The sequence below is a fragment of the Lactuca sativa genome, chromosome 6, assembly GCF_002870075.4.
Source record: "Lactuca sativa cultivar Salinas chromosome 6, Lsat_Salinas_v11, whole genome shotgun sequence".
NCBI classification, from domain to species: domain Eukaryota; kingdom Viridiplantae; phylum Streptophyta; class Magnoliopsida; order Asterales; family Asteraceae; genus Lactuca; species Lactuca sativa.
In genome coordinates this window covers 171,672,573-171,691,744 of record NC_056628.2, presented here as the reverse complement: position 1 = coordinate 171,691,744, position 19,172 = coordinate 171,672,573, and positions in this window count along the sequence as shown.

The following is a 19,172-nucleotide window of genomic DNA, read 5'->3' as shown; positions in this document are numbered from 1 at the left end:
GTAATGACCGTAACGAGTCCTAAACGCTATTTTGGAAACATCTTCCTCCTGGACCCACAGTTAGTGGTAACCCGAACTCAGATCGATTTTTGAGAAGTAGCATGCTCCCTAAAGTTGGTCGAACAGGTTGTCGATTCGGGGTAGAGGGTTCGGTTTTTGATAGTGAGTTTTTTCAACTCCCGATAGTCGATGCACACGCGAAAAGATCTGTCTTTCTTCTTAACAAACATAACTGGTACTCCCCAAGATGAGGAACTTGGTCGGATAAATCCTTTGTTCAACAGTTCGTTTAGTTGACTGGATAATTCCTACATTTCGGCCGAAGCCAATCGATATGGGGAATTGGCAATGGGGGTGGCTCAAGGAATTAGGTCAATTCTGAACTCAAGTTGTCACACAGGAGGTATTCCCGGGAGGTCTTCTGGGAGTACATCGGGAAAGTTACAGACTTCGGGAATATAATTGACATCCTTTACTTCCTTCTTCTTGTCAACAACATGTGCTAGGAATGTGTGGTACTTCTTGCACAGGTAGTTCTGGGCCTTGGTGCAAGAGATGATTTGGAGGTTCATGATAGGTTTGTCAACATAGATGACAAGAGTTTCATTATTCTGTAGGTTGAGTCAAATGGCTTTTTCATAACACAAGATATCGGCATGGTGGGGACTCAACCAATCCATGACAATGATAACGTCAAAACTCCTTATTGTAACAGGCATTAAATCCATTTGAAAGGAATAGTTGTTTAAAATTAGAGTGAAACCTATGTACACGTCTTTAGTGCTTTCAATTTTATCATTTTCCATTTCTACTATGAATATTTCATTGAGTGATTGTGGTTTTCGTTTTAGTATGTGTTTAAACTTGTGGCTCACGAAACTTCTCTCCACACCACTATCAAAAAGTATGCATGCATAAGAGTAATTGAGAAGGAATGTACCACTAACCACCGTGGGGTCCTTCAGGGCTTCCTCATGCCCGAATGCCAGAACTCTTCCTGTTCCCCCAACATTCATGTTATTGGACTTTGGGCATTCCCTCCTGAAATGGCCCATCTCCTCGCATCCATAACATGTTCGGCTCACCCCGTCTTTCATGGATGGGGCGACCTATTGTGTTGGCTCATTACAGAAATGGGCAGTGTGTCCTTTCTTCTTATAGTTGATGCAATGCATTTCCTGACAAACCCCAATGTGGTGGAAGTTGCACTTATTGCACTTAGGTAGGCTTCCAGCATATTGTTTCTCTGGTGTTGGAGTAGTAAGGGTAGTGGTAGCGTGGACGGCAACGATTTGTTGTTTCTTAGCAGGCTCTTGTATCGGTTGGTCCTTTCTTTTGTTCCAAAACTTCTTTTTGTTGTCTCCCCCTATCGCTTGTTCCGGGATGGCCGTCACAAAGCCCTAGCGGACTCCATGATCCACAAGCATTTTGGCCAAACGTTTGGCATTGTCAAAGGTGGATGGGTTTATAGATACCATATTCCTTTGAATATGGGGGGATAGTCCCCAGATGTAACGCTCCACCATTTTACTTTTCAGGGTGACCATCCCCGGGCATAGCACTACCAAGTCACTAAACCTGGTAGTGTAGGCTGTTATATCGGAGCCCTTCATTGTGAGGCTCCATAGTTATTGTTCCAGTCTCTGAACTTCGCCCATCAGGCAGTATTCTCCTAGCATCATCATTTTCAGGTCCTCCCAGCTCAAGGCGTTGGCTACTGGGAGAGTTAGTGATTTGACATGACCGTTCCACCAGGAGAGGGCTCCATTGGCGAATGTGCACGACGCGAATTTGACCTTGCTCTCTTCTAGACATGCACATATTTCAAACACCGACTCAGTCTTTTCAAACCATCTTGTTAGGGTTATGATGCCTCCGTTGCCATAGAAAGTTTTGGGTTTGCTGTTTGAGAAGTCCTTGTAGGAGCATCTTCTTAGGCGTCCATGGCTTTCACCTTGGATAGAACTATCGGTACCATTTCCAGTCCCATTGTTATAATTGGTACTAATCTGTGCCATGGATGCGATCATAGCGGTTGTTACAGCACCTTGAATGACAGCAGAATCCATCTGTTGAGGTGGTGGTGGTGGTGGTTATGACATCCCCATTTTTAGGGCCATAAAAGGCTGATTTGTTTATGCTTTATTTTGAAATCAGAGTAATTTTTTTTAAAGAAAAGTGTTGCAGAATTTGTTCCCAGAAAAACATGATAAATATGTTATCAAAGTATTTCCGAAGAAATGTACTTTAGTCATTTTAAAACTTTGGGATATCATCATTAATACAGAAACATAAGAATAAACAGAACTAACATTTATTTACACTAGTGATTTACATCTCATTAATCTCTCGGGGTAGTGTAGTTTTATATCGAGACTTCGGATACAAATAAACCGAGTGAGTCAGTTTGGGAAACCTGGTGAGTACATAGGGTTTTCAACCCACAATAATATAGTTATTATGTTTCATCATCAAATAATCAACACATTTACCCATCTCCATTATCTTCTTTACTCTTAAGGATCTACCATAAGAATCAGCTACTACTTATTCATTCATTCCTAAGGATTATCCTAAGGAATAGGCATGAAGTCTATCGTCGCCAGGGTTTATATAATAGGCACTAAATCCATAGTTTCCAGGGTTCATCTAACGGGCGCTAAGTCCATAACTCTCATTTATCGACAATATTATTTGTGGGAGTCCACCTGCAATACATGTCAATGGGTTTTTAGTGTACACCAGTTGAACATATCGTTCACAACACCTACATGTTGCGAGCCTGCTAGTGTTCCATCAAACCGTCTAGAATAGTCTGTGTTTGTCATCCATACTCTACTAGATGACGGGGCCAACGCTTGGGTAAAGGTTTTTTTCATTTTCACCTCTCACCCTCATCTCATGATCTATATCACTATTCATCTCATCCTCCAACTCATTTTTCATCACACACCAACTATTTCATCTACCCATGTTTTACCGAATATATTTGTAGATATAAGATAGATATACAGTTTAGATTTGAAGAAAATGTCTAGATCTGAAAAGAAAATACATATACGGTTCAGATGTGAAGAAAATGTTTAGATTTGAAAACAAAATACATATATGGTTTAGATCTGAATAAAAAGTTTAGATTTAAAAAGAAAATACATATACGGTTCAGATCTAAAGAAAAAGTTTAGATCTGAAAAGAAAATATATATACGGTTCATATCTGAAGAAAAAGTTTAGATCTGAAAAGAAGATACATATACGGTTTAGATCAGAAGATAATGTTTAGATCTGAAAAGAAGATACATATACGGTTCAGATCTGAAGGAAGAAGGTCTAGATCTGAAAAACAAAGTTTAAATCTTTCATCCAACACAGATCTTAAGTAAATAGATAATATGCACAGATAGCGTGTAAATTATATAAAATACTTCATATCTATGTGTAAGATGAAAGTAAATATGCGCTCAGGTGGTGATTCAACTTGGACAGCACTTCGCTTCGACGAAACTAGGAGGTTTGCTTGAAAATCGGGCTCTATGGGGGCAGAGTTTCGAGCCGAAAAACTCTTTTTCTTGGAGCCTTCGGGCGCTCCGGGACTCGCTTCTAGCACTTAGGAAGTACTAGGGAATGGAAGAGAGGTTTTGGGGGTAATGAGAGAGAAAGAATGGTTTTGGTGTGCGTTTTGGGGGTGATCTACGCCTCTATTTAAAGGCTTTATGGGGCCTCTCACGTCGTGAGCTTTGCGTAGGTACTAAGGCTTCGCCTGGTGCTGACACGTGGCACCGAATGCAGGTAAAACAGCCAATTTTTAAAAAAAAATCAGAACTTTCACATACAAGATCTGTTTTTGACGTTCTTTATATCTACACGTAGGTATTGACAATAGCTACAAGTCTCCTTTCAACTCCATTGACTAATTCTCGACTGATTTTAAATTTAACAGTATGAGAAGATTACACTGCTAACGACCGTGTAAAATTCATAACTTCTATGTACAGACTCTATTTTCGACTGTCTTTTTATCGTTGAGCTCCTATTAATGTGATCTTCAATTTTCATTTAGGTTGTGTTGGCTAAAAATCGAATTCCACGTTGTGCACTGCTATACTAAATCTTAGAAAAATCATAATGTCCTCATACGAAGTCAGATTTGGACGGTCCTTTTACGCACACTCTTGGTTTAATGTATACTACGACTTTCGTTTACATCGCTAACGCTAAAAATTAGTTTGCCAAAATTCACTTTTTACGTTACACGGTTCCGTGCCGGTTTAGCCGTAAAATTTCGACAGGTCATAACTTCTTCGTTTTAACCCGGATTTCGGTGTTCTTTATATCTCTGGAATCCTTGTCACGACCACTAAAAATTTCTTCACACACACACACACACACACACACACACACACACATATATATATATATATATATATATATATATATATATATATATATATATATATATCGAGTTTATCTAACATTCTATTTTTGACGCTTATTTTCATTCTTAATTTATTATATCATTATAAACAAGTATAAAGTACATAAATTCACATAATACTAAAATAATTCCTTTCTATTACTTCAAAATAAGTTACATTTGTTGACCCTAACTATTACATCATTATACTAATGCTTAGCCTAGAAACGCGGACGTTACAATTCTCTCCCCCTTAGGATGATTCCATTTCGGAATCATGCATCAGCAAATAAACGCGGATAGCGACTCAGCATGTCACCCTCCATTTCGCATGTGAGATTGTCCCATTCGTATGTTTCCATCGCACAAGCACTAAGTCGACCATCTCGCGTCGTAGCTTCTTAGTCTTATGGTCAACAATCGCATCCGGCTCTTCAATTAGCCTCTTATTTTCATCCATCGTTAAATATGAAATTGGAATTATGTCAGAAACTTCTCCAGTGAATTTCCTCAAATAACACACATGGAAAGTGTTGTGAATAGCATCTAATTCTTCTGGTAGTTCTAGCTTATAAGCTTGGTTCCCAATCTTTTGAAGAACTTTGACCGGTCAAACAAACCCTAGACTCAACTTTCCTCTCTTTCCAAATATTATAAGTTCCCTTCTATGGTGAGAATTTAAGTAAACCGAATCTCTGTCTTTGAATGTCATCAATCGTCTCTTCTTGTCAGCATAGCTCTTTTGACAATCCTGAGCTGCTAACATCCTTCCCCTAATCTGATGGGTTTTAGCCATAAGAACTTTCCTATGTGCGCATGCAAAACCCTAATGCTTGGATCTAGGCTTTCTACTAAACATGCTTTTTAATCCAAGTCTTCTAATGACTAATTAGGTTAAATAACAACATTGAAATAGATCTAGAATCATACCTTTGAGTTCCTTGTTGATCTTGAGGTCTTGGAGCTTCTAGAGTCACAAGTGTCACTCCTCTAATGGCTTACAAACACCAATAGCAACAAGAATGATTTAGGAGAGAGGAGAGGGGAGGAATTCGACCAGAGGTTTCTTGCTTTAGGTCAAGTGTCGAATTCCATCAGGCATAGGGTCTATTTATACTTGTAGACTCCTTAAGGGTTACAACCTAAACCCTAATTGGATAATCTTCTCTTAAGGCTATCCAAATCCATTCCATAGATAAGCATATGGACGATTTTAGCTATCCTAAAGCTCTTAGAATTCGTCCAAGGCATATCCTAATGGATTTACAGTCTAAAGCTTAACTATCAAACAATTGACAGTTTATACCCCTTTATTTAATTAATCTCTTTAAGTCACCAAATTAATTCTAATTAATTCTATGACTTATATTAATCAAATAACAATATATTATTCACTATATTATTCCCATAATATATTAATAATATTTACTCTCTCTTATTAAATCATCCTATCAAGTTGCTATGGTGAAGGCAACCCAAAAGGACCATGCACAACCGGATCAAACACTTGACTAATATAGTTACAGCCTTAGACACTATTCTAACAGTCTCCCACTTGGATAAGTCTAGTAACTATACAAGTACAATTCGGTTTGCAATCATAGCTCTCAAAGACGCTGTCAACTCTGATCTAATCAATCTTGTCCTTTAGATAAGGGAACGTACAGTCCTCTGTTAGATATCATGCTGACAATCCTATGGAATGGTTAGTCACGCATTTAGGTTTCTCGATCTCTGATTTATTTGACATAGAACTTAATCGAACACATCAATTCAGTTCTGACCGGGCCCGGCACATAAGTCAAATCAAATCATCGAGCGGCCGAGATATCGCTTTTACCTTCTTAGATAAAAGTTACAGATAAACTTCGACTTATATGCATTTACTTATTCATTGACCAACTATACACAACAATACGTTTTATAACACCAAGTTACTGATGCGTTTTCGTATTATCAATGTACAATCAATTAACAAATAATAAACCATATATCTAGGTTTTAAGACTATATGATATTATCGTCTTGCGATCACCTTTTATATCGTATTCTATAAGGTGATTCCAGCAAGCGCGGGTTTATTCCAATGCTCAAAACTAGTTCATAAGCACTCATGAACGTTGCAGCAATCCTTTGCTATGTCTAACACCATTTAGACATTCTACACACCAATTCATGACAATCTTCTTTCATATCTACTTCCAACATATGAACGATTATGGACCATTTGAACAATTCGATTATTCCTAATAAACTCAATTATTCTGGAAGTCAAAACATGCAAAGTGAAACAACAGCTAAACGATTAACATAAGATAGTATCATTACTCATAAATAAAACTCCTTTATTTAATCATCAAATGTCAATTACATTTATCTATTACACGTTTCTAATACTATCTAATCTATGCTAATATCATCCTTCAGCCCAATACTCCTAGCATGCTGTAAGTGCTTAACCCTACTCAGTCCCTTCGTCAGCGGATCTGTTGGGTTATCTTCTGATGATATCCTCTTCACTACGAGTTGTCCTTCTTCTACGCGATGTCTGATGAAGTGATATTTTCTGTCGATATGTCTTGATCTACCATGATCCCTCGGTTCCTTGGTTAAGGCAACCGCACCTTCGTTATCACAGAAAATCTCCATGGGCTCCTTTATGGCAGGTACGACTCCAAGATCACCGATGAAGTTCTTTAGCCATATTGCCTCCTTCGACACTTCGCTCGCTGCAATGTACTCTGATTCGCACGTTGAATCAGCTACGGTCTCTTGCTTGGAACTCTTCCAGGTCACTGCTCCTCCATATAGGGTAAAGACCCAGCCCGACTGCGAACGGTAGTTGTCCCTGTCGGTCTGAAAACTGGCGTCACTATACCCTCGCACCTTCAAGTCATCACTCCCTCCGAGGACTAAGAACCATTCCTTCGTCCTCCGAAGGTACTTAAGGATATTCTTCACCGCAATCCAATGTGCTTTGCTAGGATTCCCTTGATATCTGCTAACCATGCTCAAAGCAAAGGCTACATCAGGGCAAGTACAAGTCATAGCGTACATGATTGAGCCAACTGCGGAAGCGTATGGTACTCGGCTCATTTCTGCTATTTCAGCTTCGGTACTCGGACTTTGAGTCTTACTCAATTTGGCATTACTTTGTATCGGTAGCTCTCCCTTCTTTGAGTTTTCCATACTAAAGCGTTTTAGTACTTTCTCTAAGTAAGTATTCTGACTAAGTCCAATTAGTCTCTTACTTCTTTCTCTTACTATCCTTATTCCCAAAATGTAAGAAGCCTCTCCGAGGTCCTTCATAGCGAAGCACTTCCCGAGCCAGGACTTAACTTCCTGCAGAGTCGGGATGTCGTTTCCTATGAGTAAAATGTCATCGACATATAGAACGAGGAAGCTTACTATACTCCCACTGCCTTTGACATATACACAAGATTCGTCTTCGCTTCGTACAAATCCAAACTCTTTGACTTTATCATCGAAGCAAAGATTCCATCTGCGAGACGCTTGCTTAAGTCCATAAATGGACTTCTCAAGCTTACACACTCTATCCGGATGCTTCGGATCCACAAACCCCTCTGGCTGAGCCATGTAAACATCCTCAGCCAACTTTCCATTAAGGAAAGCGGTCTTGACATCCATTTGCCAAATCTCATAATCATGAAACGCGGCAATTGCTAGCATCACTCTTATAGATTTAATCTTCGCAACTGGTGAGAAGGTCTCATCATAGTCAACTCCGGGAGTTTGAGTAAAGCCCTTCGCGACCAATCGCGCTTTATATGTGTGCACGTTTCCATCCACGTCGGTCTTCTTCTTGAAGATCCATTTGCACCCAACGGTCTTACGTCCGGGCACATAATCAACCAAATTCCAAACTTGGTTATTATACATGGATTGTATCTCGCTATCCATTGCCTCTTTCCACTTTACAGACTCCGGGCCTGCCATGGCTTCCTTATAGCTATTAGGTTCATCAAGGTTTACTAGTGTACCATCACTAATATACGTGTCCCCTTCGGTAGTAATATGAAAACCATAAAACTGGGGTAGAACTCTAACTCTATCGGAACGTCTAAGAGGTAAGGATTCGTCAATCGGTTCAACCGGAGTTTCCTCCTCGGGTTGAGTGCCAGCGGTAGAGGTTCCTTCATCTATCGACTCTTGAATCTCTTCAAGCTCGATTTGCCTCCCACTGTCTCCTTGGCTTATGAGTTCTCGCTCTCGGAAAACTCCTCTCCTCGCAACGAAGACAACATTGTCCTTCGGTCTATAGAAGAGATATCCAAAGGATGTCTGCGGGTAGCCGATGAAAATACATCGCTCACTTCGAGGTTCAAGCTTGTCGTGAGTATCTCGTCTTACGAAAGCCTCGCAACCCCAAACCTTGATATGTGCCAACGAGGGAGCTTTCCCTGTCCACATCTCGTGAGGTGTTTTGGCAACCTTCTTAGTAGGGACTCGGTTAAGGATATGGGCGGTAGTCTCTAAGGCATACCCCCAAAAAGAGATTGGTAGCGAAGCACGACTCATCATGGAGCGAACCATATCCAATAAGGTTCGATTACGCCTTTCTGCCACACCATTCAACTGTGGTGTCCTAGGAGGCGTCAATTGTGAAACTATTCCACACTCCTTGAGATAATCGTGGAATTCAAGACTTAGGTACTCTCCTCCTCGATCGGATCGAAGCATCTTGATTTTCCTGCCCAATTGATTCTCCACTTCATTCTTGAACTCTTTGAACTTTTCAAAGGTGTCTGACTTTTGCTTGATTAAGTAGATATACCCATATCTACTATAGTCATCGGTAAAAGTCACATAGAAGCGGTTCCCATCCTTCGTGGTTGATCTAAACGGTCCACACACATCGGTATGTATTAGGTCCAATAGACCCTCGCCCCTTTCACATGTACTCGTGAAGGGCGACTTAGTCATCTTTCCAAGCAAACAAGACTCGCATGTGTCATCTTCCCTAAGGTCAATGACTCCAACACTCCATCCTTTTGGAGTTGGGCTATACGTTTCTTGTTGACATGTCCAAGACGACAATGCCACAAGGATGCTTTATCCATACTAGTGGAAGAATCAATATTCAAAACATCATTTCCTAAGTTATCAACAATCATAAAGGTTTCATATATTCCATTACATGGTATAGCTTCAAAGTAAAAGACACCATTTAGATAAGCCAAAATAGAACCATTCTCATTATTAAAAGAAAATCTAAATCCTTGTCTATATAAACCATGAAATGAAATGATGTTTCTTTCCATTTCTGGTGAATAGCAACAATTGTTCAAATCTAAAACTAAACTATTCCTAAGCACTAAGGAATACACTCCAATCTTGGTCACAGGCGACGATCTTCTGTTCCCCATGATTAGATTGATCCTTCCTTGCTCCACATCCCTACTTCTTCTTAGTCCCTGCACATTAGAACAAATGTGATAACCACAACTGGTATCAAGAACCCAAGAAATAGCATGATTAGAATCGTTAGATTTGATTGTATATATACCTGCGAAAGATGGCTTGATCTTTCCTTCTTTGATTGCTTGCAGGTAATCCGGGCAGCTGCTCTTCCAATGTCCTATCTTGTGGCAGTGGTGGCACTCTGCCTCCTTCGGGTTAGAGCAGGGCTTGGCGGGATCAACTTTGGTCCCACTAGAAGAGGCACCATCTCGGGCTTTCACCTTGCGATAGTTCTTCGATGAAGCTTTCCTCTTCTTTCCCTTCCCTTGTCCAATAGCCAAGACAGGAGCAGCGGGCGGATTGGGAGTGGGTGCAACAGACTTGTCTTTGAAGTTGCTCTCAGCAACCCTCAAGAGACCTTGGAGCTTGCTTAGGGTGACCTCTTCTTTGTTCATATGGTAGGTCATCCTAAATTGGTTGTACATCGGAGGCAAAGAGTGAAGCACCATGTCGATCGCCAAGTCTTCACCGAAGTCAACATTTAACTTGCGAAGGCGGTCGACATACCTTTGCATCTTTTGCAAGTGCACGGTAAGAGATTCTCCATGACCCATCTTCGCCGAAATCATGTTAGTGAAAATCTCGTACCTCTCTTGTCTCGCGTTTTGGTGGTACCTCTCCAATAAGTCTTGATGCATCTCGTATGGGTACATGTCCTCGTAGGACTTTTGGAATTCGGAGTTCATGGTGGCGATCATGATGCAATGTACCTTCGTTGCATCTCGCTCATGAGTTTCAAAGGCGGTGATTTCGGTGGGAGTAGCAATTTCGGGGTTGATTTTCTCGAGCTTCTCATCGAGGACATACTCCTTATCCTCATAGCGAGCAATGGTGCGAATGTATCTTATCCATTTGCTAAAGTTCGTTCCATCGAAGGTGACCTTTTGGCAAAGGCTCATCAACGTGAAAGAACTAGCAGCAGCGTTGTTTGCGTTCGACATCTACAATTAGAAAAGGACAAAGATAGATTAGAATAAGAATCCCTAATTATCACCCAATAAGAAAATTAGGGCTAGGATCCAACAATAACATTTACATATTAGAAAAGGGATGCCGTAATCTAACATGCAAATAAATTGAAGGTAAGTGAATGACGATTCACTAATTCTCCATCACAAAAACCTAAACTATTAGTCCTAAGTGTTTTTGAGAATTCCTAGGTTCGGATGAGATTCATTGAAACTATTCAATGGCATGTTTAAATCTCGATATGCCCCTCTCGTTTGTGACTGGGATGCTGAGGATCACAAAGCGGGTGTGAATTACCATGCAAATTCACATGGTGCCTTCATTGTAACAATCACCTATTCGATGTGCCGGTAAACCACACACGCTCCATCGAACTATGATAAACAATGAATCACCCTTTGCCACCTTCGCTTAGAACCAATTAGTGTGCCGGTAAACCACACACGCTCCACTAACATCTTAGCAAGGTGCAAAGTGTAATTTCATGGGATTGCATCAATTCACTTTTCCTAAAGTAACTAGGATTAGGAAATTTTGAAAAAATATGTGTAGTTACTTTGTATTTCTTATTATACTTTTAATGAGAGAATGAGGTTGCCCTATCCTACCCGTTCGGCTAACGACCCTCCACCAATCAAGCAAGCGGTGGGTGTGAGTGTACACCCATTAAGCGCCATTTTATAGGCCGCAACCTTATACCCACCTTATAGATCGGCTTCGTGAATGAGGCCTACTAACGGTAAGACTAGCATTTAGTTATACATATATATATTATTCTAGTAATATCATATTTGTATAGTGTTGTATTTTAAAACTTTTAAAATCTAGGGTTTGAAATTTAAGTTGTCTAAATTAAAGCTTTTAATCACAAAAGTAAATTTCAAAACATGAGGGTAGGTTTTAAACATTTAAAACATGGAGGATCAAATAACAAATAATTCCAATTAACAATTAATATCCTAATTATCTATATTTGATTTATTCAAGATTTCTTTGAAAGATAATTACCAAAATAGTTAAATAATTAATTAATTATCATATAAGGAAATTAAATATTTAATTAGTTGATAAATATCTTTTTCTAGATCAAGATAATAGTCATATATATCATAAAATCGGATTTAGGTTGATCTATTATGATTAAGGTAAGTCTCCATAAGATAAACACAAAGAAATCCCGAATCTGGTCATTCCTGACGCCTGGACTCGCCGAGTGCACAAGGGGACTCGCCGAGTCAGGCCTACTCGCCGAGTCCACCTTGGGACTCGCCGATTCAGTGACACAGAAACCAAAAAATCGAATTTTGCAGGTTTGTTTCAGTTAATCAAGCAACAATTTAAAGAAAACCAAGCTAGGCTCTGATACCACTGATGGGTTTTAGCCATAAGAACTTTCCTATGTGCGCATGCAAAACCCTAATGCTTGGATCTAGGCTTTCTACTAAACATGCTTTTTAATCCAAGTCTTCTAATGACTAATTAGGTTAAATAACAACATTGAAATAGATCTAGAATCATACCTTTGAGTTCCTTGTTGATCTTGAGGTCTTGGAGCTTCTAGAGTCACAAGTGTCACTCCTCTAATGGCTTACAAACACCAATAGCAACAAGAATGATTTAGGAGAGAGGAGAGGGGAGGAATTCGACCAGAGGTTCCTTGCTTTAGGTCAAGTGTCGAATTCCATCAGCCATAGGGTCTATTTATACTTGTAGACTCCTTAAGGGTTACAACCTAAACCCTAATTGGATAATCTTCTCTTAAGGCTATCCAAATCCATTCCATAGATAAGCATATGGACGATTTTAGCTATCCTAAAGCTCTTAGAATTCGTCCAAGGCATATCCTAATGGATTTACAGTCTAAAGCTTAACTATCAAACAATTGACAGTTTATACCCCTTTATTTAATTAATCTCTTTAAGTCACCAAATTAATTATAATTAATTCTATGACTTATATTAATCAAATAACAATATATTATTCACTATATTATTCCCATAATATATTAATAATATTTACTCTCTCTTATTAAATCATCCTATCAAGTTGCTATGGTGAAGGCAACCCAAAAGGACCATGCACAACCGGATCAAACACTTGACTAATATAGTTACAGCCTTAGACACTATTCCAACATAATCACCTTTATCTTTTTGACAGTGTGATGGACTATCTCGAGGTCTATGTACTACTTTTCTCCATCCTCAAGACAACAAGATGGCGTATGACACTTCTATCCATACAAAGCTTGATAGGGTGCCATCTTGATGCTCAAATGGTAACTATTGTTGTAGGAAAATTCTACCAGGGGTAAGTGCTCATCCCAGTTACCTTGGAATTCTAGGTTACATGCTCTTAGCATATCCTCCAACGTTTGAATCGTTCTTTCTCTCTGGCCATTACTCTGCAGATGGTAAGTTGTACTTAAACACAACTTCGTACCCAATTCCTCTTATAGACTCCTCCTAAACCTTGACGTGAAATGGCTTCCACGATCTGATACAATCGTTAAAGGTAGACCGTGAAGTCTTACTAGCTCTTTCACGTAAGAATTTGCAAGCTTATCCATAGAACATTTCTCGTTGGCTGCTATGAAGTGTGCACTCTTACTGAACCGATCTACAGCCACCCAAATTATGCCGTGAGCGTTCTTCATCCTGGGTAGTTTAGTCACAAAATTCATGGTGATATCTTCCCATTTACCCATGGGTATAGGTAAAGATTCTAATCTCCCATATGGTTTTTGAGGTCGTGCCTTATCTCTTGCACATGTTACACACTTGGCCACATACTTTGCAACATCGAGCTTCATTGTCGTCCACCAGTAGTAGGGTTTCAGATCCCTATATATCTTAGCGCTTCCAGGATGAATTGAGTAAATGGTCTTGTGAGCTTCTTCCATCAGAAGATCTCTTACTCCACCCGTCTTAGGTACCTAAATCCTATCTTGGAATTCCCTCAATCCTTGATTATTCGTACCGAACACCGACATTTTACCTAAACGTTCTTCCTTTGGGTCATTTTTCTCTGAAGCTGCTTCTTGAGCTTCCTTAATGCTTTCCACAATCGTTGAGAAAACTTCTATTCTTAACACTCTTGGCCTCTTTCTTTCAAGGTTTACTTTTCAACTTAGAGCATCAGCTACGATATTTGCTTTACCGGGGTAGTAAAGTATCTCATAGTCGTAATCCTTGAGTAACTCTAGTTAGCGTCGTTGTCTCATATTCAATTCCTTCTGATTAAAGAGATATGGGAGACACTTATGATCAATGAAAAGTTTTCACTTTGTTCCGTAAAGATAATGTCTTCATATCTTTAGAAGGAATACTACCGCTGACAACTCCATATCATGAGTGGGGTAGTTCTTTTCGTGCTATTTCAATTGTCTCGATGCATATTCTATCACTTTTTCCCTGTGGGTTAGAAAACAACCCCACCCAACTCCAGATGCACCCTATAGACTACAAAGTATTCAACTCTGTCTCGGAAACACCAACAAGACATGGCTTGTATAATGACTCCATACGTTATCGCTTCATCCTAGGTAATATCCGTAACTCTTAAGTTCCTTTGAATGAGTATCTAACTTTTGGAATTCTTGTCTGCAGGCGGTGCTTGCTCTTGTACCCACTCTCTATCCCATGTTGGACTTTTAATTGTGACCTTTAAGTCGCAATCTTGATCCTTATTGGAGACTCCTCCTTCTCCTTAAGAAACTGAAGATACGTTCTTTCTTTCGATTACCATAATAGAAGGATGGGTCATATTTTAATGACCCATCATCGTCTGACGCAGTTCTTAGACTCAAATCTTTTAGATTCAAGTTTCTGAACGAAATATACCTTCCTTCATGTTCTAATGTGATATAATCACATTCTAGCATGAAACACTTCTAGCTACAAGCTTCTTACTTTAACAACGATCGTGGTACTTCCATTGATCGCTTCAATTATCTTCCACTTCAATCGTCCAGTTTAAGTCAGATGCTACATCGATTGTGTTTCCCCGAACCACGTAACAAACTCATCTTAGTCGGACTCGATATGATATGACCACTAGGGTTGAACTAACAATCATCTTGTTAGTCATTTCTGAAACGATGGTAACGACAGATATGAACAAAACAAAATCATTTACTAGCTTCTTGGTAACCTTGTGACCTTCCCCGATCCAAGTGTGATTCCTGTGCTTCCGGTAGTATAGGCATCTACAACCATTCACACCTACTTATACTCGTCCCAGGTATTGTCTTATAGTTTTCCAAGTCACCATTCAAGAATTTCACATTAATCATTTAATACATCAAATAACAAAACCATGGTTTATATTATTTCTTGAAATAATTACATAGGTGTTCAAGTTCACCTTATACTATGCCTCTAATAGGCTACACCACGTGGTCCTATCTACAGGGATACTTCATATCTTGACTTTCAGATATAAAATCCTCACTCATGATTCCTTGCATTATCACCTTCTTTGTTAAGGATTTTATGAGATGCTTTTTAGCTTTGGTGGTCCATTCGCTCTTGCTGCTTCATTTTTCTTCGGGCAGTCCCTACATAAATGCCCTACTTCCCTACATCCATAACACACCCTCTTGCTAAATGTACATTCATTGGCGTAATGCCTTGTCATTCCACATTTGAAGCAAGTCACCTCCCTTCCAGAGTGTTTATTTTTGCACTTCTCGCACCATTTTTCTTTACCTCCTCCTTTGCCAGACTTTGAGAACATGTTGCTCTTGTTGGACCTTGAAGACCTCTCAAATTTCCTCTTCTTTCCAACTTCAACGTTGTTGGTGGTCCTATCGTTGGTCATTTCTTTGATAGAATTAGCAACCCAGATGGTTGCCTTAAGAGTAGGTGTCTGACGTATTGGCATAGTAAGTTCGTCCTTACTTTGTTGAAGTAAACGCCTTGTCTCTTCTATCTGTTGATCCAAAATCACCCGCACCATTGTCTGTACTCCTGCCATCGTGATTGGCTCAGGTGCAGCTGCTACTTCTGTTCCACTGTCAATCACTTGTGGCTCAGGCTGCGAGCTATCAATTCCAAATCTGCTTCAAGTGCTCACCATATCGATCTATACACCAAAATCAGACGTTTAGTGTGCAGTGACGAGAATTTAGATAGGAAAACTTTATTTAAGATAGACATATGAATCTCCTTATCTTTTTGAAAAGTTACATGCCAGTTCTAATACCGTAATTAAACGTTTAGAAATCTGCACACATAAAGTTTCCAAATCCGGTCGGCAACAGACCATAGATCCGATCAAATAATAACATATAAGGCATCTTTATAGCTATAATATAAATCATTTATCACATAAAAACATTTTAGGCATCTTTCCTACAATAAACTAGAGCTTCTGTCTAAAATATGGTAGACACTCATCTCATAATCATCGCTTATCATTCTAAGTTTAAGTCAAGAAATCCTACAAATTCCTAGTTCGATAAAAGTAATGCTATGATACCAACTGTGACATCCCCATTTTCAAGACCATAAAAGACCGATTTGTTTATGCTTTATTCTGAAATCTGAGTGATTTTTTTTAAAGAAAAGTGTTGCAGAATTTGTTCCCAGAAAAATATGATAAATATGTTATCAAAGCATTTATGAAGAAATGTATTTTATTCATTTTAAAACTTTGGGATGTCATTGTGAATACATAAACATAAGCATAAATAGAACTTACATTTATTTACACTAGTGATCTACATCTCTTTAGACTCTCGGGGTAGTGTAGCTTTATATCGACACCTGTGATACAAATAAAGCGAGTGGGTCAGGTTGGGAAACCTGGTGAGTACATAGGGTTTTTAACCGATAATAATATAGTTACTAGGCTTCATCATCAAAAAATCAACCAATTTACCCATCCCCATTATCTTCTTTACTCTTAAGGATCTACCCTAAGAATCAGCTACTATTTATTCATTCATTCCTAAGGATTGTCCTAATGAATAGGCAGGAAGTCCATCGTCGCCAGGGTTTATATAACAGTCACTAAATCCATAGTTTCCAAGGTTCATCCAATGGGCGCTAAGTCCATAGCTCTCATTTATCAACAATATTATTTGCGGGAGCCCACCTACAATACATGTCAATGGGTTTTTACAGTACACCGGGTGAACATATTGCTCACAACACCTAAAGGTTGCAAGCCTGCTAGTGTTCCATTAGACGGTCTAGAATAGTCCGTTGTTGTCATCCATACTCTACTAGATGATGGGTCCAATGCTTGGGTAAAGGCTTTACCCAACATATTTGTAGATATAAGATACATATACAGTTCAGATCTGAAGAAAAAGTCTCGATCTGAAAAGAAAATACATATATGGTTCAGATCTGAAGGAAAAAGGTCAGATCTGAAAAGAAAATACATATACGGTTCAGATCTAGAGAAAAAGTTTATATCTGAAAAGAAAATACATATACGGTTCAGATCAGAAGAAAATGTTTAGATATAAAAATAAAATACAAAAACGGTTCAGATATGAATAAATAGTTTAGATCTGAAAAGAAGATACATATACGATTCAGATATGAAGGAAAAAGGTCTAGATCTGAAAAAAAAAAGTTTAAATCTTTCATCCAACACAGGTGTCAAGTAAATAGGTAATATGCACACATAGCACGTAAATTATATAAAATACTTCATATCTATGTGTAAGATGAAAGTAACTATGCACTCACATGTTAATGTGGTGATTCCAATTTGGACAACGCTTTGCTTCGACGAAACCGGGAGGTTTACTTAAAAACCGGGCTCCACGGGAGTAGAGTTTCGAGCCGAAAAACTCTTTTTCTTGGAGCCTTCGGGCGCTCTGGGACTCGCTTGTAGCACTTAGAAAGTACTATGGAATGGAAGATAGGATTTTGGGGTAATAGGAGAGAAAGAATGGTTTTGGTGTGAGCTTTTGGGGGTGATCTATGCCTCTATTTAAAGGCTGTATGGGGCCTCTCACATCGTGAGACTTGACTCTCACGTGGTGAGCTTTACGTAGGCACGAAGGCTTCGCCTGGTGCTGACACGTGGCGCCAGATGCAGGTAAAACAGCCAATTTTAAAAAATCGTAACTTTCGCATACGAGCTCTGTTTTTGACGTTCTTTATTTCCACACATATGTATTGACAAGATCTACAACTCTCTTTTTGACTCCATCGGCTAATTCACAACCGGTTTTAAATTTAACAGTATGAGAAGATTACAATGCTAACGACCGTGTAAAATTCATAACTTCTACATACAAACTCCTTTATGGCAGTCTTTTTATTATTGAACTTCTATTAATGAGATCCTCAATTCTCATTTAGGTTGTGTCGGCTAAAACTTGATCGATCTAAAAATTGAATTCTAGGTCTTGCATTATTATGCTAAATCATAGAAAACTCATAACTTCCTTATACGAAGTCTGATTTTAATATTATTTTTATGCACGCTCTTGGTTTAACGTATACTAAGACTTTCGTTTAGATCACTAAGGCTAAAAAGTAATTTGTCGAATATTCACTTTATACGTTACGCGGTGCCGTGCCAGTTTAGTCGTAAAACTTCGACATGTCATAACTTCTTCGTTTTAACTCGGATTTCGGCGTTCTTTATATCTCCGGAATCCTTGTAATGACCACTAAAACTTTCTTCATATATATCGGGTTTATCTAACATTTTATTTTTTATGCTTATTTTCATTCTTAATTTATTATATCATTATAAACAAGTATAAAGCACATAAATTCACATAATTCACATAATACTCAAATAATTCATTTTTATTACTTCAAAATAAGTTATATTTGTTGTCCCTAACTATTACATCATCATACTAATGCTTAGCCTAGAAACACGGACATTACAGTGGTGAAGCTGCTGAGGTATTTGCAACCCGTCTTAAAATTCTTTGGGGTGGCATCCTTCTGCCATAGAGTTAAAAGTTGAAATGATGATAAGTCTTCAATAATGGATATAAGTCTGGTGTCATCGAACTAGGTTATTTTAGTTGTATGTGCATTATGTTCCGACTTTAAAGTATCTTGTAAGCAATTCATCATAGAATTCTACCATAATAAGTAAACAATTTGTAAAATCAGCTTATGAATTTAATGGTAACACCCCAATGAAATAAAATGAATGTCAATTACATTTATATATTTTAGTACATAGTGTTCAGAAAATTTGACCTTAAAGCTGGTCTATAATACATCAATGTACAAGAAAACTTTGACAGCATAACGACTCCTCGAATAGTGTAGTCACTTATTCATAGGGTCGAACCTACACATAAGAAAGAGTAGCACTG